The sequence below is a fragment of the Chlorocebus sabaeus genome, chromosome 4 (genome assembly GCF_047675955.1).
Source record: "Chlorocebus sabaeus isolate Y175 chromosome 4, mChlSab1.0.hap1, whole genome shotgun sequence".
Classification (NCBI taxonomy): Eukaryota; Metazoa; Chordata; class Mammalia; order Primates; family Cercopithecidae; genus Chlorocebus; species Chlorocebus sabaeus.
The window spans coordinates 800,908-825,786 of NC_132907.1; the positions used below are offsets into that span (position 1 = coordinate 800,908).

Consider the following 24,879-nt stretch of genomic DNA (forward strand, 5'->3'; position numbering starts at 1 on the left):
CTGAAGCAAAGAGGAATGGGGAGCTTTGAGAGATCTAAGAATCAGTCAGATGGGAGGATTGATTTGGTGCGAGGAATGATGGAGAAGGAGAAATCAGGGAGGATGCTAATAACCTCTGGGTGGTAGCAATATAACTGCTGTCTACCTGCATTAGTCTGTTCTCACACTGGTAATAAAGACATACCTAAGACTCGGTAATTTATAAAGGAAAGAGATTTAATTGACTCACAGTTCCACAGGGTTGAGAAGGCCTCAGGAAACTTACAATCATGGCAGAAGGGGAAGCAAACACATACTTCTTCACACAATGGTAGGAAAGAGAAATGCAAAGCAAAAGGGGCAAAAGCCCCTTATAAAACCATCAGATCTCATGAGAGCTCACTATTATGAGAACAGAATGGGGAAACTGCCCCCATGATTCAATTATCTCTACCTGCTCCCTCCCACAAGCGGGGATTATGAGAACTACAATTCAAGATGAGATTTGGGTGGGGACACAGCGAGACTCTGTAACTACCTCTCTAGATCCCTCATGACACAGAAGCCCAAGGAAGCCAAGAACATGTCCACATTACTTACAATTTTATGCCAGTTTCTGGTACCGGGTAGGCACTCAATTGTTTAAGTAAATTAATGAATGAAATAAGTTGGGCATATTAAAAGGGAGATTATCGAACCAACATGGATTTGCAAGGGAATTCAGAACAATAGTCTTGATATTCTTGTGTTCTTGGAAAAGTTGAATGTTAAACCATCTAGATTTCCAAATGGTGGGAGTGGGTGCTGAGAAGTAGTTATATGTTACTGTGACTTTATACTTGTAGGAGATTTTGCCACTAGGAAAATCTGCAAAGGCAATAGAGGTTTTCACAACAGCATATGGGTCACAAAGTGGCAGCCCAGATATGTATGTTTAGCTCATTCAATATTGGCCACTACAATGTTTTAAACACTTTGATTTAGTTTCCAGCATTAAAAATAAGCAGAATTCACAAAAACATTTAGATTTCTAGCTTTTCTTGAAGAAATCAAGGTCTAGTCCTATTGGCCTCTTCTTTCTTCCTCCCAAATATTACTCGGAGCTAAGTTCCATCCACTGTCTTTAGGGGGGTCGGGTCATCCTTTCTTCAGGTCATTAAATATCCCCACTATTCCCTATTGTCTTACAAATATCGAGAATGAGGGGAAGTTTATTCTGTCATGTTATTCGCAGCCGTCTTCCTCACTTTCATTTTCTGTTTTGGACCCAGAGGGATTCTTTTGTTGTCCCCTGTATCTCTGGAGTGAGTGCTTCGTATTTGCTGTCATTTTCCTCCCCACGTGGCCTCTGCTTCCTCCAACTTCAGGAGCTCCGTGCCTCATCCCCTCTTTGTTTCTGCAACACATGTTGAAGGCCTTCTGGGCCAGGTGCTGGAGATATGACTATCTCTAAATAGATGCAGTGTTTGCCATCAGAGACCTTAAAGTATGAAAGAAGAGACAGAAAAAAAGAAAAATCAACGCATAAATAATTCCAAGCTATGGTAAAAGCTATGACGAAAAACAATATGCAGCAGAAGAGAAAAAATACGGAGGGAAGATGGAATTAAGTTGTTCAACGGAGGCCTCTGTGAGGAGGCGACCACTAAGCTAGGTGAAAAGCCAGGAAGGAGAGGGTTCGGAGCTGAGGGAACGGCAGGACTGAGGTCCTGAATGGACAGAGCTTGGCATTGTTGACACGCTCATGGGAGAAAGGTTGTAGATATGCTCATTAAAGGAGAAAGGTTAAACAAGAGGTAAGACCCTCCTTAGCTGTTGCAACTAAGTAGCAAATGGATTTCCCGCTTATTCTGGTTTGAGCTCTTCAAATGAAACTCTTTTTAATTACTGGAACCATGTTGCCAAGGTTTATTATCGGTATCTTGTATAAACAACTCTTATTTCCAGAAGGCATTTAGAGTTTGCCTGGAATGAAAGTCATCTGTTGGTCACTCTACTTATTTAGGATAGCATCTAGTTACTGAGAACAAGCTTACATGAGTAATTTTTAGTGCACAATTTCTCTTCTATTGAAAAGAATTTTTTACTTTTCATTCTTCACAGAAGCTGGAGACAGCTTTTCTCTACAATTGAGCTGGGATGAGCCCAGTCCCAAGAGGGGCTGCAGGCTAGGCTTCCTAAGACCCTGCCTACTCCCTTTGGGTTGCGTTGCAGTCTTTCATCTTACAGAGTGAACTTTTCTTGCCATATCCTTGTCCATATTGCATATGCCTGCGTTATTATTTTTAAAATACCTTTATTTTAATTGACTCACTTTTATCCTAAATTCATTTAGAAAGGAAAATTTTAACACTGTCACAAATAGAAAATTACCATCAATTGTCATAAATAGAAACGCCGATAAAATAAATTCTCTGTTGCTTGCCAAAGGCTCTGAGCCAAATGACTGCTTTCATTTTATTGGCAAAAGAGATTAGCAGTAGTTTTAAAAGCGTATTAGCACCAAACTGAGTCATTATCCTTGATGGTTGTTGGAAGGATGGAAAAGAGAATACATCTCTCTTTGAGATTCAATATTACTTAATTCAGAGATCAATGAGCCACCGAAAATCATTCCAATTGCCACTGGTGAAATACTTGAGAAATACAGGAACTTTAAAAAGAAACAATCTCCGTTCAGCTTAATTTACCAAGGAAGGGAACTGGGTCTTCCAGTGTTGTGTAGCTCCCGCTAGACTCAGCACAGGACCGGGTACAGGACAGACACTCAGCAATTGCCTTCATGTGTGTGGCCAAGACTGCACCCCTGCCTCTAGCAGACAGCCACAAAAGTGTTTATTTTTATTGCAAATATTAGGGCGCCATGAGATGACTGAACAGCTGGAAAATAAAATCACAGGGCTGGGACTATTGCCAGTCAATACCAGCACCTCTTTTGTGTTATAATAACATAAAAGTAGCAATGAGCATTTTAAAGGGGAATTGACTTTGGACCAAGGTTCAAATATAGGCTTAGGAACTCACTAATTTCAGACCTTGGACTGGTTATTTTACCTCTTTGGCTTCAGTTTTCTTGTCTGTAGTATGGGTCTGATGACATCTTTCAAAGGAATGTTATCAGAATTAATGAGGTAACATAGATTATATGGCTGCCACGTAGTAGGGTTCATTAATTTGGAGCTAGTTTTAAGAACAACACATAGACAGGCTACAATAGCTCTAAGATCTCGTCTTATAAAACAGTTGAAAAAGAAAAAGGTATATTTGGAGAATGAGGCAAAACAAAAAATTCTTATCTATGGATATAAGTTAGAAATAAATCCTGAGGAAATTATGCAGGTCTTGCAGGCCAAAAATCCTGCACAATGGAACTAACCAAGGCCAGTTTCTATTGTTGTTTATTTTGATCTTGATGCATGTAGATCATTTTCTAAATTCTTCTCTTTTTTTTTTCTTCCAATGTGACTAGAGCTTTAATATGGAGCAACAAATACACTACTTTGTCTATCTTTGTCTTAAGGATGTTTTGTATATTGGAGAATTACTTTTAGATTTAAGATTTATACTTGATGCCAAAGCATTCATTATGACTAGATCAATATGTCAACATTTTTTATTGAGTCTAGTTACCTGAAAAAGTCAATGAATCATATTCCATGCATGCTTTGGAAACAGTTATGGCACACAGACTGAGCTAAACATTGCCACTGAGAGTAGTGCAGCAGTCACGGTCAATTGATAGGTCAACAGGAAAACTACACTGGATTTCTTCTATCAGTGCTTGATGGTGATGCCTGACACACTGCCTGTAGCTACAGTGACGCATTATTGTGATATACTCAAGACTGCACATTTCTTTTTTATATTAGTCCACTCTCAATTTTGTAAAGAAATTTTATTGCCTTAAGATTCAGTTTGCAATACTTACAGTCTTCTCTAGAAGTATTACATTAAATTTCACTACACACAGGTGAAATAAAGTTAATCTGGAAAATAATTTTGTGGACCAGTTGTAAATCTTATTGCTTACATACTTTCCTTAAATAACATTAATAACTCTGCCTAAGTCAATGCCAATAGAGTTCAAAATCCACTGCATTATACACACAGTGGTGAAAATTAACAGAAAAACAAGTATTCAATTGGCATTTTCAAGTAGCTGTTTCTACTGTGTTTTGAGACTTAGAAACATGACTCGAGGATTTACTTTTCATCACACCTTGCAGGTCCATTTTTGTATAAGCATTCTTCCTTAATTGAAATAAACAGATTTCTGTTTTATTTTTAACTGTAGGGATCATGTTTGTTCATTAGCTGAAGTCATTCCTTAGTTACTCGGAATTTCTGTGACAGGATTTTTTCTTTTCTTTCTTCTCTTTATTATACTTTAAGCTGTTGGATACATGTGCAGAACGTGCAAGTGTGTTACCTAGGTATACACTTGCCATGGTGCTTTGCTGCACCCATAAACATGTCATCTACATTAGGTATTTCTCCTAATGCTATCCCTCCTCTAGCCTCCCACCCCCCAACAGGCCCTGGTGTGTGATATTCCCCTCCTTGTGTCCATGTGTTCTCATCGTTTAACTCCCACTTATGAGTGAGAACATGCAGTGTTTGGTTTTCTGTTCCTGTGTTAGTTTGCTGAGAATGATGGTTTCCAGCTTCATCCATGTCCGTGAAAAGGACATGAACTTATCCTCTTTAATGGCTGCATAGTATTTCATGGTGTATATGTGCCACATTTTCTTTATCCTATCTATCATTGATGGACATGTGGGTTGATTCCAAGTCTCTGCTATTGTGAACAGTGCTGCAATAAACATTCATGTGCATAATGTCATTATAGTAGAATGATTTATAATCTTTTGGGTACATACTCAGTAATGGGATTGCTGTGTCAAATGGTATTTCTGGTTCTAGATCCTTGAGGAATCACCACACTGTCTCCCACAATGGTTGAACTAATTTACACTCCCACCAACAGTGTAAAAGCGTTCCTATTTCTCCACATCCTCTCCAGCATCTGTTGTTTCCTGACTTTTTAATGATCGTCATTCTAACTGGTATGAGATGGTATCTCATTGTGGGTTTGATTTGTATTTCTCTAATGACCAATGATGATGAGTCTTTTTTCGTATGTTTGTTGGCCACATAAATGTCTTCTTTTGAGAAGTGTCTGTTTACATCCTTTGCCCACTTTTTGATGGGATTGTTGCTTTTTTCTTGTAAATTTGTTTAAATTCTTTGTAGATTCTGGATATTAACCGTTTGTCAAATGGGTAGATTGCAATACTTTTCTCCCATTCTGTATGTTACCTGTTCACTCTGATGATAGTTTCTTTTCCTGTGCAGAAGCTCTTTAGTTGAATTAGATCCCATTTGTCAATTTTGGCTTTTGTTGCCATTGCTTTTGGTGTTTTGGTCATGAAGTCTTTGCCCATGCCTATGTCCTGAATGGTATTGCCTAGGATTTCTTCTAGGGTTTTTATGATTTTAGGTCTTAAGTTTAAGTCTTTAATCCATCTTGAGTTAATTTTTGTATAAGATGTAAGGAAGGGGTCCAGTTTCAGTTTTCTGCATTTGGCTAGCCAGTTTTCCCAACACCGTTTATTAAATAGTGAATCCTTTCCTCATTTCTTGTTTTTGTCAAGTTTGTGTGACAGGATTTTTTCTGAAAGGCAATAGTTTTCTAATTTCTTTTATGTATTCCTTATTTATTTATTAATTCATTCAACAGATATTTATTAAGAACTGCATAGTGCTAAGTGCTGAGTTAGATTCTTGGGAGTGGTATGGAGGTGGTAGATAGTACACAAAGATGTATAAGACTAGGTATCTGCCCTCCAGGAGTGTACAGTCTAAGATTACATAGAATTAACATAAGCGATTAAACAGATACCACAAGAGCAAATGGTAGGTGCAGTTAAGCGCTACAAGGAAAGACTGGAAGAATCGAAGAGGGCATAGGTCAGATCTTGGTAGATGGGCAGAATGTCACTTTGTGAAGATGCTGTAGAAGCAGGACATCCCAGGAGGAGGGAATTTTCTTTATATGAACTCTTACTCAGTTTAGTCTGATTCAATCATCATTTATTGAGTGACTGCTAAGATTAGCTACCTGGGACTCAGAGATAAAAATGAGCTTCTAAATTGAAAGATACCCTGTGTCCAGCACTGAGGTTGAAAATAGACCTGTGCCGAGGCTCATCATTGTAAAATTTCAGAACGCTAGGGGAGCATTTTTTAATTATTAAAAAACCTTCAGAAAGAAAATACAGTAGATAGTTATGAACTTCTCAACAAAAAAAAATTCTCAGCAGTAAGACATTGGAGCAATGTTTGCAATTATTCAGGGAAAATTATATTTCTCATGTGGAATTGTATATCTAGCTGAGCCCTTAAGTAACTATGAGGCTTTATATGGGTTTAGGGGGACAAGTGCAGTTGTATTACATAGATATATTGCCTAGTAGCAAAGACTGGGCTTTTAGAATATCCATCACCTGAATAACGTACATTGTACCCAATAGGTAGTACTTCAACCTTCACCTCCTTCTCACTCTCCCACCTTTTGGAGTCCCCTATGTCTGTCATTTCATTCTGTATGTCTGTGTGTACTCATCGTTTAGTTCCCACTTGTGAGAACATGAGGTTTTGAACTTTCTGCTTCTGAGCCATTTCACTAAGAATAGTGATGTCCAGTTCTATGTATGTTGCTGCAAAAGACATAATTTTATTTTTTCGGCTGAGTAGTGTTCCATGATCTATATATCTATCTCCAGATACAGATATATAGATAGATAGATATCACGTTTTTAAAATTCAGTCGCCATCTCTTGATGGGCACTTAGGTGGAATCCATGACTTTGCTGTTGTAAATAGCTCTGTGATGAACAAACAAGTGCATTTGATAAAAATGATTTATTTTCCTTTGGGGAGATACCCAGTAGTGGATTACTGGATCAAAGGGTAATTCTACTTTTAGTTCTTTGAGAAATCAAATATGGGGGTATATTTCAGGCATTTTCAGACATACACTGTTTCTCAGGAATCTGCTAAAAACAGTACTCCATAAAAACAAGTGAAAATACCAAGATGGCAGGAGATATGGGGTCCAGAATATTGACTCCATCTTAAGAGAGTGGTAAGAGAATCCATGATGATGATGAAGGGTTCTCCCACCAAGGTGCACCAGAGATAAAGAGAGTCCTGTCCAGAGAGTCCAGGCCAGCAGGCTCTGGAAAATGTTCCCAGGAAGATGGCATTGATGGATTACCTAATGCATTTGAACATAGTGAGAGAAGATTGGACAAATGGGTGAGAATTTAGGGATGAATTGGTGAGAAATACATAGAAAACTAAGCAAAAATACACATGGCAAAGTATTTTAAAAGAAAAAAGCAATCATAGTAGATTATATACCTCAAGAGTGAATAGGCTTTACATACCTAATCATGTAAACCAGCGGTTCCCAACCTTTTTGGCACCAGGGACTGATTTCGTGGAAGACAGTTTTTCCATGGATGGTGTGCAGGGTTGGGGGTTGGTTTCAGGATGAAATTGTTCCACCTCAGATCATCAGACATTAGATTCTCGTAGGAGCATGAAACCCAGATTCCTTGCATGTACAGTAGGAGGCAGAGCTCAGGCGGTCATGCTTGCTTACTGGTGGCTCACCTCCTGCTGTGCAGCCCGGTTCCTAACAGGTCACGGACCTTTACTGTTCCATGGCCTTGGGGTTGGGGACCCCTGATGTGAACACTGAGTATGTGTCTATACAGAGTTGCGACATAACTATGAAGTGGAAGAAGTTACTGTGTATGGCAAGATTGCATTGATGGTTAAGGAGAGAGATGCTTTTAGACTACATAATGCCTAAAACTAAAAGTTATCAAGAAAAAAGAGAATGGCATTATTTAGAGATACGGAGGCAAAGTACTGAAAGCTATGAAAGTGGGAAGATTGTCTTGGAGAAGCTGGAAGTGGGGCAGACGGGAGGGCAGAGAATTGTTGTTTTTCGTAATAAGCCTAGCAGAAGTAATTGATCTAACTAGGTGTATAAAGTAAGTAAATAAAACACTAAGTATTTTTAAAGATACTATTTTTCTTCACAATTTATCCGGGGAGTTTAAGTCTGGGGAATGGTTGCATTTTTAAAATGGCATATGATCCAGTTAGGCAGCAAATAGAAATGCCTTTGAAGAGCTCTGCTTGACTACATTTTTTGATCAGTGATACTATATTTATGGTCCAGTATATTAGACCAGACTCCTCCCTTATGTGAATATGGTAAACCTGGGCATGCTCTAGCTATTCAGAGTTTCTGTATTGATCTTCCTGAAAGTGACTAAACCCACCAAGAACTTCAAGAGTTTGCACACTAGCGGAAATGCATTCAAACATTCAGTTTGCTCTGTTCTGAAAAGGCAGCAAGCAGCAGAAACATTATAGTTCAAAGAATTCATGTAAAGCTATAACAGTCAATAGGGGGCAGGGAAACTGTTCCCATTGCAGCTAGCACAGTGCCTACTACTTGATAAAAGCACAATATACATTTGTTGAGTGAATAAATGAATGAAATACAGCAAGTTGGTTTTTGGATAGCTGACAGGATGGTCTTCATACGCCAGAGCAAAACATTTGGTCACTTGCTTTCACTTATCCTTTAAATCCAGCATTGCAAACACATAGCCTCAAAACCCCAAGGGACATAATTAGAAACATTTTATGCATAGATTTCCTGTTCCATTTGGAGTCAAACCTAAGACTTTAAGATTTATAGCCCCCACACAAGTTAATACGCTTTCTGGAATTCACCTAGGACAGCAATGAGTATGGCAGTAGCTTTCAAAATGCCTTTCTTTGTAAGGGCATTTCAGTGCATAAAAATATTCCAGACAAATGCCCTGAGCTGGTTCTTGTCCCTCATCTCTGCGCAGCCAGAATGGTCCTGGCTTTATCTTTTTTTTTTTTTTTTAACATATGAGAGTTCCATCCAGAATGATGTCTCCAGCACTTAAAATGTTTGAAAATCACTGATGTAGGACAGAGTTATTCTAGCAGGGCAGGTTTTTACTCTTGTTTTATGTTTTCCAGAAAGATCAGAGTGGACATGGGGTTTCAACACACAGTGGACAGCATTAGAGCCAATTTAATTAGAATGTCACTGGCAGGGCACCTCAGCTGATATCACATATATTAAAAATATATGTGATATATTTTACACACACACACCTCCTATATGCTTGAGTAGGCATCCAAGGGGTAACATATACTTTACTTCTCTATAAATAAATGTAATTTTTATTGTAACTCATGTTTCCTTCTAAAATCAGAACCTTTGACCAAGTGTTCCCAAGTAAACTCAGTCAAATTATTCCTCAGTCATTTTCATTTTAAACTCAGGCAATTTTAAGGTTCTGCCGTTGTCTATTTTCTGCCCATGAGTAACATTTAAATTCCACAGAGGGCTCATGCAGGCACGTGTGTGGATGTGTGTGAGTGTGTGGATGGGCGTGTGAGCGTGTGGATGAGTGTGTGGGTGTGTGTGCACATGTGTGTGTGCTGGTATATGTAGTCAGTGGCTATTCTGTGCCTTCTGCTGGCATCAGCTGCTATTTAACTTCCTAGCCTCTGGAAATCAGTTCTTATGCCCACGACTTCTGCTACTGCCTGAGGTCCTAACACGGGTTTAAGCTTCCTCAAGTCCACTGGTGCTCTCTCAGCCACATCCAAGGCCCCAAGGGCCTGCACGCTTTCAGCTGTCACTATATCACTTGCAAGTCTGAGAGAAACTCAAAGCTGTGTCTCATGGCTTCTCACGCCTGGGCTCATTTTGTTTAATTCCTCTTTTGCCACCATGCTGTGCAGCACCTATCCAAGAGTGCTGCCACACTGAATTCTCCGATTCTCTGATGGGAGCCAGGCATTCATGCCCTCTCCAGGTCTGTAATTTAACCAACATGCACCAGAATAACCATTTGGATTAATTGGGCACCTCTTCTAATTGGCCAATGCTTGTGATTTTCTGTTTGTTGAGTACTTAGGATCCTACCTTTCCTCCCAAATCTCCCAAATGACAGGAAGCTCAGTCACCCTCTTTCTTCTCTAGATGTTGGTCTGAAGAGGACAGAAACTGAAGTGGCATGCTCATATTCCACAGATGCTTTTTCTTCAAGGTAACTCTTTTTTTCTAGCCCAGGCAACCTTTATCTAGTCTCTAGGATACGGCAGCCTGACTCTTCATCTATTCTCTTTCCATTCCATTGTTTACGGCACAAACCTTATGCCTGACGTCCTTTGGGCTTGGCTTCTTACTGCTCAAAAGAAACTGGATCTTGAATATCAATGACCTTGACTTTATAGATTTCCATCTCCACAGTGAGGTTTAAATTTTATTTTTAGAGATTCAAAAGCTGAGCACTGACTGCTTATTTTCTTTTTGTGTTCTTGGCTTAAAACCCTGCATCCTCTCTGAAGCAATTCCTGCTGCTGACTGAATAGGAAAGGAGCTTGGGGAACCCTGGTTAATATCTCAAAATATCCTGCCACAAACATACGGGGCTGTCTATTCCCTCCTTTCTGCAAACACAGAAAAAAGGCCTAAAATTATAGAGACACAATTGGCCATGATATCCTTTAAAGCCATGTTAATGGTAGAGCAGTTTGCAATGTAATACAGGGTTATGAACAAATAGTTCTTGTACCACAGTAAAGTCAAGTTATATTAACAATTAGAATATAGGATTCTTATGTAGACCAAATGAGGGGTTTTCTCAGAAAGGTAATCTATGGAGTTCTCTGATTTTTTTTTTTTTTTTTTTTGTACACTAAAAATTATTTTGCAGCTGTGCATGGTGGCTCATGCCTGTAATCACAGCACTTTAAAGAGAGTCACTGTATCATTTGGAAGTCTGAGCTTGAGCTGAGGAGTTTGAGACCAGCCTGGGCAACGTAGTGAGACCTTGTCTCTACAAAAAATAAACAAAATTAGCCAGGAGTGGTGGCACATGCCTGTGGTTCCAGCTACTCAGCAGGCTGAAGTGCGAGGATTGCTTGAGCCCTGGAGGTCGAGGCTGCAGTGAGCCCATATCCACCACTGCAGTCCAGCCTGGGCGCCAGAGTAAGACCCTGCCTCAAAAGAAAAAGATTATTTTGCAGTTCTAAGTAGAACACTTCACCCCCACTACCCCCGGCCTTACCTAGATTCACACATACCATAGGATGGATATTGGGCTTCTTTTTGTTCAGAACCCAGCCTCAAAAAAGGCAGAAAAGAGAATGCCAGCGATCTGGCAAAAATGCACAAGACTGAGGACATTTACAGGACAAGACCTGACTGGGAACTTAAGAATGCCAGAGTGGCGTGCTCCCGAAATAGAAGAGTGGAACATTGAGAGAAAAGATAAGATTTTAAAAAATATATGAGGAAACTGCATGAAGAGGAAAAGACAGGTAAAGTTAGAAAAACAGGAACCATTTCAGATGACAGCCCATGGAGGTCTAGAGTACATTCGAAAGCAACCCATTATGTGTCTGGGCAATGAATCCAGTTCTTTTCTGCATAGCAAGAAGATAAAGTAGCTACATAAAGCCTTTCTTTTTCTTTCTTTCATAGCTCACTACTGCCTTGAACTCCTGGCCTTAATGCCATCCTCCCTCAGCCTGTGTAGTAGCTGGGACCACAGGTGCACACCACCATGCCCAGCTAAATTTCACATTTTGTGTAGAGATGGGATTTCACCACATTGCCTTTATTTTTTAATCTTCAACCAACCTCACTCTGCATGTTTTGAATTTACCATTGTAAGTCTGTATACATGTTCAGTTTGGGGACCAATGGCCAAGGTATTTCTTTAGAAAGAAAAGGGAGAGTTTCCTTCCTTCGTGGGCATTGGTAAATGTTTTCATCGTGGACATTAGGCTGTAAAGGACAGACCTCAAGAACAGTGAAACCAATAACAGTGTCTGCTACTCTAACACACATCCTAAGGACAGCTGGTGGCACATTTTTTGAAATTTCAAAAAGAATTTTATATGGGTTACAGAAATATGTTTCCTTTTATTTTACATGAATTAAATGATATTCTTCAAACTTTGCTTATTATGTACAAAACAAACTGTGGCAGACCTGTCTGTAGAGAACCACTAAATGCATATAAATGGAAAATTTCCAAAATTCAGGTTCACAATAAAGTTAAATCACATCAGTGTGCCACAATAAGAATCTCCAGACCCAGAACCCAGACAAAGACTTGGATGTCAGAATTACTGACTAGGAGAATTATTACCTTACATAGTAGAATAAGTTATCTTTGGGCAATGAAATAGCCCGAAAAACAGGAAAGAAGGTAAGCCTGACCACTCTTGTGGGCCTCTAAAACCTGTCAGATATCTCACTTGCACAAGCTGCTGACCACCATCTCATCCCTGCCAAGAAGTAGGAGAACAACAGAGCCCGTTCTTGGTCAAATGCATCCTTGTTAATGTTGTTCTCTTACCCGTTTGATACAGCTTATGAACAGAATTCATTGCTACTTGTAAGTTCTATTTCTTTTATTTAGAGCCCAGTGATAGTCTTCTAAAATCTGGGCCACAAACACTGTGACCTTGGGCAAATTGCTTAATCTCGAAACCCCAGTTTCCCTGTCTATAAAATGGACAACAACAGTAGCTTCTTTATAGAATTTTTCAGTGAGATTAAGTGAAATAATCCATTTAAGGTACTTAGCAGAAGGGTGAGGACAGAGACGTTGCTTAGTTTGCTACTATTATTAATGCTATTAACCTATCAGTTTCCACCTAATGCATCAATATGTTTCCATGTCATTAACTATTCACTGGCATAATTTATAATGGTTGCATAATTTTCCATTAAATGGGTTAAATATACTTTAACTTACCAAATACTGGGAGTCACTTAGAGTATATCTATTTGTTTGGCTACTATACTTTCAGGTAAAGTTGGTTGATTAAATATATGTGTCTCCTTTCATGCCCCACTAAAATCCCTCAAAAACTACAGAGAAGGGATTTTGGTAAGGACATAAACTTATGAAATGGGGAGAACAGGAGTGGAAGCAATCACAAAAATTATGAAAGCAAAAAAGGAAATAATTTAGCAGACCCAAGAAAATGAAATGTTAATCCAGCAGCAGGGAAAGCTAAGAACTAACCCTTTCTATGCCTCAGAATTTCCCCTGACTTAGGAATTGGCAGGCTCACCAAATAGCTTGAAATTGGGATGAAAATAGATGGGAAAATAAAAAAGATTGCTTAAAGGTCTATTTCAGAAACAATCTTCCCCAGCTTCTCTCATCACTTTTTATTGCCAGAAAACCATCCCTTTGTCACCCAGCAAAGAGACTGAAGGTGTTTTCCCCAAAGACCAGGCACAGTTAAGTGTGGAGGCTTCACACTGAAACATGGAACTAAGTGAGGCACAGTGAATGCGCTCCTCAGGGTTCTTGTCCTTTTCTTCTGGTGGCTGGCCTTTTTTACTGAAGATTGCAGGTCAGGGAGTCTTCTCTCTGGAATCCAACTAACCCAAGAGGAAAGACGTAAAGACTCTGGTATTGAGGTTTTCTCAACTCTACCTGGCCAGGCCGTCCTGCAGCAAAACTCACAGCTGCCAGTTCCCATTTAAATGATGACAGCTTTGCTTTTCTCGCTCTCAAATGCGATCTACCAACACGGATAACTGGAAATTTGAGGAATGTCTTTACCATGAGAAAAGGGACTGAACCATACAGGAAAAAACATCATAGTGGTCTCCTTATTTTTGCAAAAAAAAAAAAAAAAAGCAAAAAATAATAAAAAACAGAATAAGCAAACAAATAAACCCCCCTAGCATTAATATTCTCAGACATGAGAAGATATTGTAACCATGAGAGAAGAAGAAGAAGAAGTTGAAAGGAACAGTTCTAAAATAAAAATGATATTTTAGAAATGAACAATATGATGGAGAAAATAATTCCAACTGAGAGAAAAATTTCAGAAATTTTGTCATAAAGAAAAAATGTAAATAAGAGAAAGGATAATTTTTATCTGTCATAGACAATGATTTGGTGGTAATATTTGAAGGCAAGAGGATATTTAAAATTATAGAAACCAGCAGATTGTACAGCTTGAGATAAAAAGAGAGAATAATTCAATTTGTAAAGTTCTTTAAACACCAAAACACAGAAAACAGTAAAACTCTACTTTAAGTGCCAGAATATCAAGGCAGGTAGCAAGTTCTCAAGCACTAAATTACATGAGTCTTACTTCCATCACCAATTCAGTGAAAAATCTGTTCCATGAGGCTTATTAGCAAGCCATGATCTCAATGCACCTATTTTCGATGAGAAGTGAAGGCATAACCTAGACTCACAGACTAGTGCAAAGAATGCCCCTTTATGTGAATCGGTCTAGTTAGCCTTTACAAGCTCCATAAGGGACACGGTGGGTGGACTCTCCACCCCTGTGGCTGCTTTTATGACAACTGTGATTCAACCGAAAGAAATTGTTGACCAAACTTAATTTGCTTTTACCTTCGTTTCTTATATTGCTGTGATTCATTTGGAATGCCCTTGAGGATCTACAGGTTATTAGATGCAGGAAGTATTTTGACAAGATCAAGTATACCCTAGCAACATGAAATAGAGAATTGAGATAGTTAAGAAGAAATGCTAGACTAATATTTCACTTTCCCTAAAATATGCATGTAGTTGAGACTGAAGTAATCTTAAAATTCTCTGCTTCATTTTACTTCTAGGCTTAATCTCTGTCCATGAATTGCAGAAGGATATAGAGAGCAGACAATTGTTAAATAAATTTGATTCATGTATATCTGCCCAATAGAATCACCTGGCATGACCCATGCCACACCAATTAAATAACAATCTGTGGACTTAGGGCCAGGGCATCAGCGCTGTTTTCAAGACACTAAGTGCAGCAATAATTGATAACCACTGATAAAGTTACTTCAATGCCCATTCTTACTTTTTAAAAAAAGTTGGTGATTACAAAATATCTACTTTCTTTGAAGCTATACAGATATGGTATCCAAATTGGTGATCACAATTGGTTAGTTTAACTAGCTTCATAACTGGCACTTGGCTTTCTTGACTAGGTTCCCAGAATTTAGATGCAATAGGTTGGGTATTGGGACAGGATGTAGAAACCGTTAACATTGTTCTTGGAGTGCCTGGCTGGCTTGAAGCAAAAGATTGACATACATAATTTTTATTGGATTATAAGAATAATGATCCTGTATCTAGTTATACATCTTGATAAGAAAGACTTTAAAATGTACTTTCAGGGCATTATATTTGAATCCAGCATTAATAAGCTCTGGAAACAAGAATGGGCTATTTTACTCTTGGTGAGAGGGCCAGAGCCTTATGGTGATGTGTGAGCAAAGGATCACCTGAACCTAATGATTATCTTCCTAATTGGCTCCTGGGAAGTTATGTATAAACATATTTTCTTTGAGTCATTACTCTGTTTTTTTCCCCAGGTTCAGCAGCATTTTCTCTGAAGAGATAAAAATAGAGCTACCTTAATAGTGGAAAATAACCTCAAGTAGTCTATTTGAAATGGTTACAAAAAGGAGAAGAAAAAAGAATGAGAAGAAATTGGAGGGGAAGACAAAGAGAATGAAGAGAATGATGGTGATGGCAATAATAAAGAAGGAAGAGGAAATGGAGAAAAAGAAGCAGGAGGTAGATCAGGAGGAAGAACAGGAGGAGAAGAAAGTGAAGCAGCAGCAACAGCAGCAGCAGTGGTAGGATAAGGGCCAATGCCCAGTTAAGGCTTTTCACAGTGCTCCTTATGACCTCCAAGGGTATCTGTAGAAGTTTGTAGATTCCTGGGCCTCAGGCCATTCCAGAATCAGAATGGGAGGAGCAATGCTTAGGAAGCTGCATTTTAAACTACCTTGATACTTACTCCATGTAAGCATTATGCCTAGTAAACCATTTGAAAATGATTGTCCTACAATACGTTGGGCATTAATGCCAGGGATACTGTCCATTTAACTCACTTAGTTTCCAAGTTCCTACTCTTACCAAACCAACAAATGGTAATAATATTTTAGAATAACACAAACTTAGAAACATAGGGCTTCTGAGTGTAATCTAAAATCATGGACAATTCTCTTCAATGCAAAGCAAAGAAAACGGCAGAAGACAGACCAATCATAATGACAGCTAGATTTCATTGAGTACTTACTATGGGCTAAGCCATGTTCTCAGCGCTTTACACAATTTAGTCCATTCAAATCTTATAAATAGTAAGCAGTATTATTTCCTCTGTTTCATGAGGAAGCTGAAGATTCAGGAGATATTCCAGGCAACAGTGCTGGTAAGGGGTAAACAATACTCAAATACTTACCTGCTTAAAATATTAAACATCAAACTACTCCACATAAGTGGAAGGTAGAAGCACTGCAGACCTGAGTTAGCTCTGTGAGATTATCTATGCAAACTCTGGTAGCCTTATCCCTCAGTGGCACCTGCTAGAAAGCAACCCCGAGGTGACCAGATTATCTATGAAAACTCTGGTAGCTTTGCTTCCCTGTGACTCAGTTTACTTGTCTGTGAAGTGGGAATGGTAATAATGGTGTAGTGAGAAGCCAATACATGGAAATCTGTGTGAGAATTGTAAAGTACTACATAAACATCAGTTGTCATTATACTCCTACAATCATGGCTCTTGTAGGCTGGATCCAAACCTTCCCACAGGAAGTTGGGAAATGAAATGAAGTCATGGTGTTACTAATCAATCACCAGTAGGCATAATCACAGAAAAAATTGTTTCTAATATCAGGAGGCGGGCAAGGTGGAGGAGCAAGCACATTATTAAAAAGTGCCCCTTTTGACTGTTTTCTTGGCGTACCTCATGATCTGACTTCTACTACGCTGAATGTCAAACATACTAATGCCTGCTTTCATACTTTATACATTTCCAGCATACTTAATAAGTTTACATAGTCCTTTTTTTCCTAAGGTGCCACTTTCAATAAATGTGTTTAGAGAGGGCAACTTTCTAGTCTTCCCAGAGCCCTTAACCCCATCGTTACTGATACTCCACCAAGAAATCAGATGCAAAGTGCTCCAAGAGGAAGGGTCAGGTCCTCAAGTCAGACATGTGGAGTTCACTCTGTGAGACATGGTAAACCGCTTCACTTGTCTGCATTTTAGTGAATCAGAGTTAATAAAACCTGCTCTGGCTCTCTCAATGGGTTTATGGGAAAAGCCAATTAGGAATGTATAGAATTATGAGAGAAAGAAAAAAAAGAGGAAGGGTAACACACTAAAAATTAGTGAGTAGGAAAAAAGGGAGAAAGAGATGAGAATTGAGTGCCAGAGCTAGTAAGTTTTACACTTTGAAATCATGTATCTGTCCAAGATGCCTCTCCACTCCAGAATTTGACAAACTTGTGTAACAAACTATTATGTAACTAGGGTGCTATTTTCTCAATAATAATAACTATGATTTACCTGCACCAGACAATGTTGTAAGTATGTTATGCATAATAACCTCAACAGGTAAATTACTATTATACCCTCATTCTGTAAATGAGGAAACCAAAGCAAAGACATGTTCAAAACGTGTCTGGATGTTCCCAGTTAATAAGTGGCAGAGCTGAGAATCAAATCCAGGTGGTCTGTTTTGAGTCTGCTCTTATATCTGTGTTTAATGCTTTTTGAAATAGTGTTCACCTAGAGTTTGGGCACAGTTTATTAAATAGTGCCAGTTCTTCCATCAACTCTTAACTAGCCTTGCAAATAGAATTAAAGCCATTGCCTCTACTTTTTCCAGCTGTAGAGCACTAAGAAAGTAGATGCTGGATCATCAACCATTGCACTCATGAAATACTTTCCCATACCTATTTCTTTCCTAGCTTTCTTAACTCTAAACCCTGACATTTCCCCCATGTGTATGTATGGCCCTACCCTGAATTACTGAGTAATTCTGACTGGAGAGTCAGAAGAACTTGAGTAGCCTTAAAATGACCCCCCTCACCCTGCTGCCATTTATCCTACCCACGTCCCCCACTCACAAGTCCATCACTTTCTCAAGTCCATGGGCTTAGAATAAACTTTTGCTACCTGCTCCTCGCCTTGGCATGTAACAACTCAGACCTGGCCAATACATGTTTGCTCGAGATGGGGAACCTACCGGGCTTGCTGGTCTTAGCTTCTCTCTCTTGCTGTGAGTAAACAGCTACAGCTGCAGCGTGGCCAGGTCTGAACAGCAGAGCGACAAGTCTACAGCAGGGTCTAAGGAAACAGCTAGAGACACGGATGCTCACAGGAGGCATGCAGATACCATAACTGAATAGAATAAGGCAGGCATAAGAGAAAAGCTACAAACCCTCAATTGTCTCTGCTATTTTCCCCTTAGAGAGTTAAGGATTTCTGAACTCCATTGGAAGAAAAAAAAGGTGGGGTAAACATAATTGCAGAAATTCATACTTTGTCTCATTGTCTGAGAATTGTAGGGGTCACAGTTTCCAGACTAACATTTTCTAGTTTATAAAGATAAGCCAGAAAACCAGATTTTTGTCAGGCATTTCCTGAGTTTCAGTACCAGAAGCTTACTTAGAACTTTTAAAGTAACGTGCTGTGGGCCAGCTCTGCTTTAGTAGCTTTGTTTTCTCTTTCAGTTTTACTGATTGTACAAATCTTTTGCCTGTCGTAATTGCCTGTCATACTGAAATCAAGATTGGTCCCTCTTCTAACCATAATTAAAGACAATTGTTGAAGGTCTGCTTTCCTCCACTTGTTTACAACAGCTTCAAGATTATATTATTTTAAACAACAAGCAGATTAATCCCTGCGTTCACTGGAGGGAGGTGAGAAACAAAGGGGAGGTTAGGGTCAGTCCATTATTATTTATCCCTCAGTAGCACCTGCTAGCAAGCAACCCCGAGGTGACCAGTCTCTTACAGTTGGTTCAGGGGTGTGAAGCCTCCACCTTTAACTGTGTCTGATGTCTCTGGGGAAAACACCCTCAGTCTCTTTGCTGAGTGACAAAGGGATGGTTTTCGGCAATAAAGAGTGATGAGGGAAGTTGGGGAGGATTGCCTGCGAAACAGACTTTAAAGCAATCTTTTTTTTATTTTCCAACCTATTTTCATCCTAATGTCAAGCTATTTGGTGCCTGCAAATTCCTAAGTCATGGGGAATTCTGAAGCATAGAAAGGGTTAGTTCTTGGCTTTCCTTGCTGCTGGATTGACATTTTATTTTCTTGGGTCTGCTAAATTATTTGCTTTTTTGCTTTCATAATTTTTTTGTGATTGCTTCCACTCCTGTTCTCCCCATTTCATGAGTTTATGTGCTTAACAAAATCCCTTCTCTGTAGCTTTTGAGGGGTTTTAGTGTGAAGTGAAATAAGGCACATATATTTAATCAACCAAATTTACCTGGAAGTATAGTAGCCAAACAAGTAGACACACTCTAAGTGTTCCCCGTTACTTGATAAGTTAAAGTATGCTTAACACATTTAATGGAAAATTATGCAACCGTTATAAATTAGGCCAGTGAACAGTTATCGACATGGAAGTATATCAGTATATTAAGTGGAAAGTGACAGGTTAATAGCATTAATAGTAGTAGCAAACTAAGCGATTTCTCTGTCCTCACCCTTCTGCTAAGTATCTCAAATAGATTATTTCACTTAATCTCACAGAAAATCTCCTGACATGTGGAATGAGAAGTTATCACAAACATAAATGTCTATGAAAGTAAAATTATTTTCATTTTCTCCAAAAATATAAATTTGGAGAATATTACTACATTATGGCTGTCTGCATCATGAGTTTGTCAATCATTTTTGCACCAAAATATTATTTTTCAAATAGTGACTTTATAGTGGAGAAATCTGGTTGATGTGATACCACCTTAACCAACTGATCAGAGATAACATCACTAGTAATTAGACATATGGACACCATGTACCTCCTGATACAAGCCAATGAAAATGACATAACATCACTTATTCCTACAGATGTTTGATCCCAGCCTAATCATTAGGAAACACCAGGCAAACCAAAATTAAGGACCATAATATAAAATAACTGAATAGTACTCTTCAAAAGTTTTAAGGTTGTGAGAGGCAAAGATAAAATATCCCAGTTTGGAGGAGACATAATAACCAAATACAATAGAGAGTCTTAATTGAATACTGGACCTTAAAAAAAGACGTATTAATAGAACAATTGGAAAAATATAAAGATCTATAAATGAGTTAAGGCTATTGTATCAATGTTAATGTTTTGGTTTAACTAACAGTACTATGGTTGCACAAGATGTAAACCCCTGGGAAAGGCGCATGAACGGTATGCACAAGCTTTGTGTACTGTTTTTTCTTAATTTTCTGTAAATATAAAGTTATCTCAAAATAAAAAGTTGGAAATATAAATTATCTTTTTTTTTAGTTGGCCAACTATACTATATTCCATTCTGGGTGCCCCATTTAAAAAATTCTGTTATAAGATCTTATCTGGACAAGAGCAAGCAGAATGCCAAAGTCTTAAAAACGTTGGGGATGTTTAACCTAGAGCAGAAAAAAGTTAGGCAAGATATAACAATCTGCCTTCAAAGTATGAATCGCTATCATGTCTAAAAGAGATTGAGACTTGTCAGTGTGGTATTAGAGGGCAAAATTAGCATGTTTGAGTGGAGGTAGTAATGAGGAAAAGTTTTATAGTATCATTATAAGGAAGGACTTTGTAACCATTTGCGCCAATCCAAACCAAAGAATGGGTTGCTTTGGGAGACCAGGAATTGCCTAACGACTTGATAAAATATATCACAGAGGAGTGTCATGTATACTAGGTGTGTTAACTAGATCAGTGCTTCTCAAACTTTAATTGAGTATGAATCACTATGGACTCATTAACAATGCAGATTCTGATTCGGTAGTTCTGGGGTGGGGGCTGAGGGTCTGCATTTCCAGCAAGCTTCCAAGTGATGCCTATAATGCTGGTATGTGGAGAAGACTTTGAGAAGCAAGGAGCTGTATAATATTCAAGGTCACTTTTCAACACTAAAGTCTATAATTCTCATAGAAAGACATACTTCAGGAGCAGAGAAAGGAGTTACGTGCTGAGATTTTAATATGAAAATGGCAATGTTTGAGAGCATAAAGGAAGCAAGAGCATTGCCTGCAAGCAGAAGCAGGGATGCTCTGAAACTCAGTAAATGCATATTTTAAAAGAACCTGTTAAAGAAAGAGCCTAAATACTTGTATATGGCCACACTTAATTATCCATTTTCATTAGAAAAGATCAATTATTTCTAGCAAATGGAATTTATGGCACTCACTGCTTCAATTTTAATAATTCAATTCAATATTAAATTCAAGATTTTGTGTTTATCTAGTTCATTGAGCAAAAGTCCTTCATAATTATTCATCTACCTCAAAGTCTTGGCAGTGTATAGACTTTGCTTTGTTACTCTTTTACTTCCATTTCTATAGGTCAGAGCATCCCAACCAGTACAGTTAAAGATGTCCCTCAAGATATTTGGTCTTCTCATCACTTGGGAAGGCCAGGTAAGTAGCTTGTTGCTGAACTCTTGGAACTCAACCAAGCCGTGTCCACCACCTTGATGCTGTATTTACTTCAGCAACCTGCTGCAAGCATGTCTATTTCCATCATGTGAAAAGTGTCTGTGGATCTGGTGGAGGAGTTCATATTCTAAGTACTTAGCATGGCACGCCCGCCAAAATTTGGTCATGGGAGAAGATATCATGAGAAAGTAATTCAGGGACTTCTGGCAGGTATTTCTTTAAGTGACAACCCCAATATCAGTTTTTTGTGTATACTAGATACTTTTCTCAATTTGTGGTAAAGTTGGTAGATGATAACTTCTCTAGAAAGTGTGTGTATTTTCCAACCTATAATTTCAATATTATTTTGTCATACTTGACCTGTAAAATTTAGGTGGATTCTGAATCTATACGCATTCTCATATAAAGCTCCAATGATAAATTTGTCAAGAAAATAAAAAGAAAGACTGTTACATTATTTAAAATAGAATCTTACAAAAAAGTTTCATTGACAGCAGCTATTAAGAGTATAAAAAGATCATTTGTAATTAAAATGTTTTAATTAGAAATGATATATAGCCTTTTAAGCATAAAACTTCAAATAAAAACATATTGGTGAAAGTATATTCAGATTTCTCAATTTAACGTTATTAATATGCAATTTAATGTATTGCCCAAAATGTTATATTTTATTTTGTTATATAATTATAGCATACAAAGAAAATGTTATTAATTTCTTCACCCAGCTCCATACAGATGTCTTCAAATTTCCTCCAGTTTACCTCAGTGTGTCACAGAAATGTTGTTATTTTCTATGTTGGAAAACACTGCTATGGGTAGATTTGCCCATATAATGTGTTCTGCTACCAAAAATCTAGTTTAATTACAGACTAATTCGTTACACCTTTGAGTTAATGTGCATTTACTGTTACCCACAGCAAACAGGTAAGTCTACATGATAACTGGAAAATATTAAACCTACATTATTTCCTTATCCATTCTTTAACATCTCTTGAAAATCTAGGAATATTATTCTGTTATTCTGTGGGTCTAGAAATGCTCTTTTTCTTGTCCCAAAAGGTTACACTGTGTCCACTTTGTGATAAATATTGAGTACATTGTTTAGTATGCTCAGGGGGATATGTTTTATTTCATAATAACAAAATGTTTTAAACATTTGTTTCCTAAGACTGAAGAGATATGGTGATCTATAGATCTCCTTTGAGCATATTCTTACATCCTGCTCATAGTAGCTTCTTTTACTCTCCAAGAAACCTTAATGAATGCTTAGCTGTATCACTGGGCATTTGTGAGCATCATGAAAGGCATGGCACTCACTTGATAACTTATAATGGAAACACATCCTCTTTAGTTTCTGGAGTATCCGGTTTTCTATATGAATTAATCACATGAATCAAATGCTATTAAAACCAACTTAAGGGTGATAATTGGCTCTTCCAATTTATAATATGAAGTATAATACTGATGAGCCTGGAGGTCACTACCATGATCTACAAATCAGGATAGGACTAGTCCTTGATAAAAAAGTTAAAAATGGATTCTAAATCTACTTGCACCTCTAGTCTTGGCAGAAATTTATTTCTTCTGCATGCCAGAAGTTCTGGCAAAGAGGTTCATGGATAAAAATCAGACAATAGCAGATTAAGTTACTGATATATGTATTGTGTTGATGAGGATATTATCTTCTTTTTGTGAGAGTTTACTTTGCCCTATTAGGTATATAAACCAAATGTTTATTCCAGGCTTATATGGTGCTCCATTTAAGAGAAATGTCTCATTAATGAGAGAAACACTGATCTTATTGCCAACACTCTGCCAAACTGATTTACTTGAACAATAATAAGAAAGGGACAAAAATATGTTCCTCCTCTGACACATCTACCATTATAAAACATTTGCCCTGGGCTTCTCTTGCCTTGCTAGTGCACAGTTAGCATCTGTCTGCTGTGAGAATGAAACACCCTTGAGAGCTCAAGGCCACAACTCAGGCTGAGGTGTGAAGGGAAAAGAAGACACAGCTTACCCAGCCATCAACATCCACACAGGTAGATTTTACAGAACAGACGACAAAGCCATCAATCGGAGCCCATTCCATTTCATCTCATGTGAGTTACATTATTGTAAAACACTTAACCATATCACATGGCTTACTAACATTGCCATTTGTTTTTGTAAAGATGCTTTATGTTTAAAGAAATTATCTAGTGCATATTTCTGCAAACGTGGAGGCTAATGAAAAACTAGCACTACGGAGCCCCATCCTCCACCAAGTCTTGTCTCATTTGCTTCTTGTAAGGAACATCTCTTGCATCCTTTCCCCACTTGTTCATATGCTTTCTTTCCAACCTTCTCCCCTTTCTTCTATTTCTACAGCATAGATCGCGCCCTCAGGTGGTTGAGCTTAAAAAAAAAATCTTCCCAGGGGCAGCAGGCTTTCTCAATTTCACCGCCTGGCGATTTTACTTTTGGCCTGAGTCCAACACGTTCCCAAGAGCTGGACACAAGTTGTCACGATCATGAACCTAACCACACTCCCCTCTGCGGCCAATTTCCTATTTTGCTGTTCAAAAAAGGGAAAGGCACATATCAAAAGGAAAACAGCTTGGTGCTGGCCAGCTACAGAAGAGTGGACGTCTTTGGTGCTCAGAAGACAGAGCAGCTCCTGCTGCAGTCCTGCGCGTGTCGCTGTCCAGACCTCGGTGCTGAATACCAGGCACTGGTATCTCCCGCCAGGTTCAATCCCTCAGGGTTCGAATAGGCTCCACCATGGGAGACCGAACTCACTTCCCCAGGGTGAGGGGTGGAAAATTCATTTAGATGTTTGCTTGCTCTCCTCCCACAGGAAACCATTTTTCCACAAAGAGGCATTGTGCATTTTATGGGAAAGTAATGGCACAGCTCCAGCTCAGCACCAAAGTGAAGAGCTCTACTGAGGCAAAATGGAAAGTCGAGGTAAATAAAAACTGCTCTTTCCCTCCCTGAATCAACACAACAGCTTTTGGGACCCTAGATCCCCTTGTTGACAAATTCTTAAAGATGTTTTTTTAAAAATCACATGATTAATCATTTTACTGATAAACACTGTAAAAGGTGGTAGTGGCGCTGGCTTTGCAATATCGGAGTATAATTATTGATATGGTTTTACTGAGGTTGAGAAACAAAGGGGAGGAGGAAGTAAACCTGTAAACTAAAGTGTTCGAATGGTTAAAAATTCATTTTTAAAAGTATTGCTTTAACATTGTCTTGGAGACATGCTCATTTTCTTAGACAATTTAGAACAGAATTTGGGCAGTAGTAGCTTCCCTTCTTCTCCTTACACTCCTAGCCTCTCTCTG

General features: G+C 38.5%; 1 long non-coding RNA gene across 1 annotated transcript in view; it reads right to left on the bottom strand.

Annotated features, from left to right (window-relative positions):
* Positions 1 to 232: 232 nt before the first annotated feature.
* The window catches only part of LOC119618331 (uncharacterized), a 98,727-nt gene continuing 74,080 nt past the window's right edge, over positions 233 to 24,879 (bottom strand). Inside the window, exon 6 of the long non-coding RNA XR_005234656.2 lies at positions 233 to 1,459. This is a non-coding gene — a long non-coding RNA (uncharacterized lncRNA). The remainder of the gene's footprint in view (positions 1,460 to 24,879) is intronic.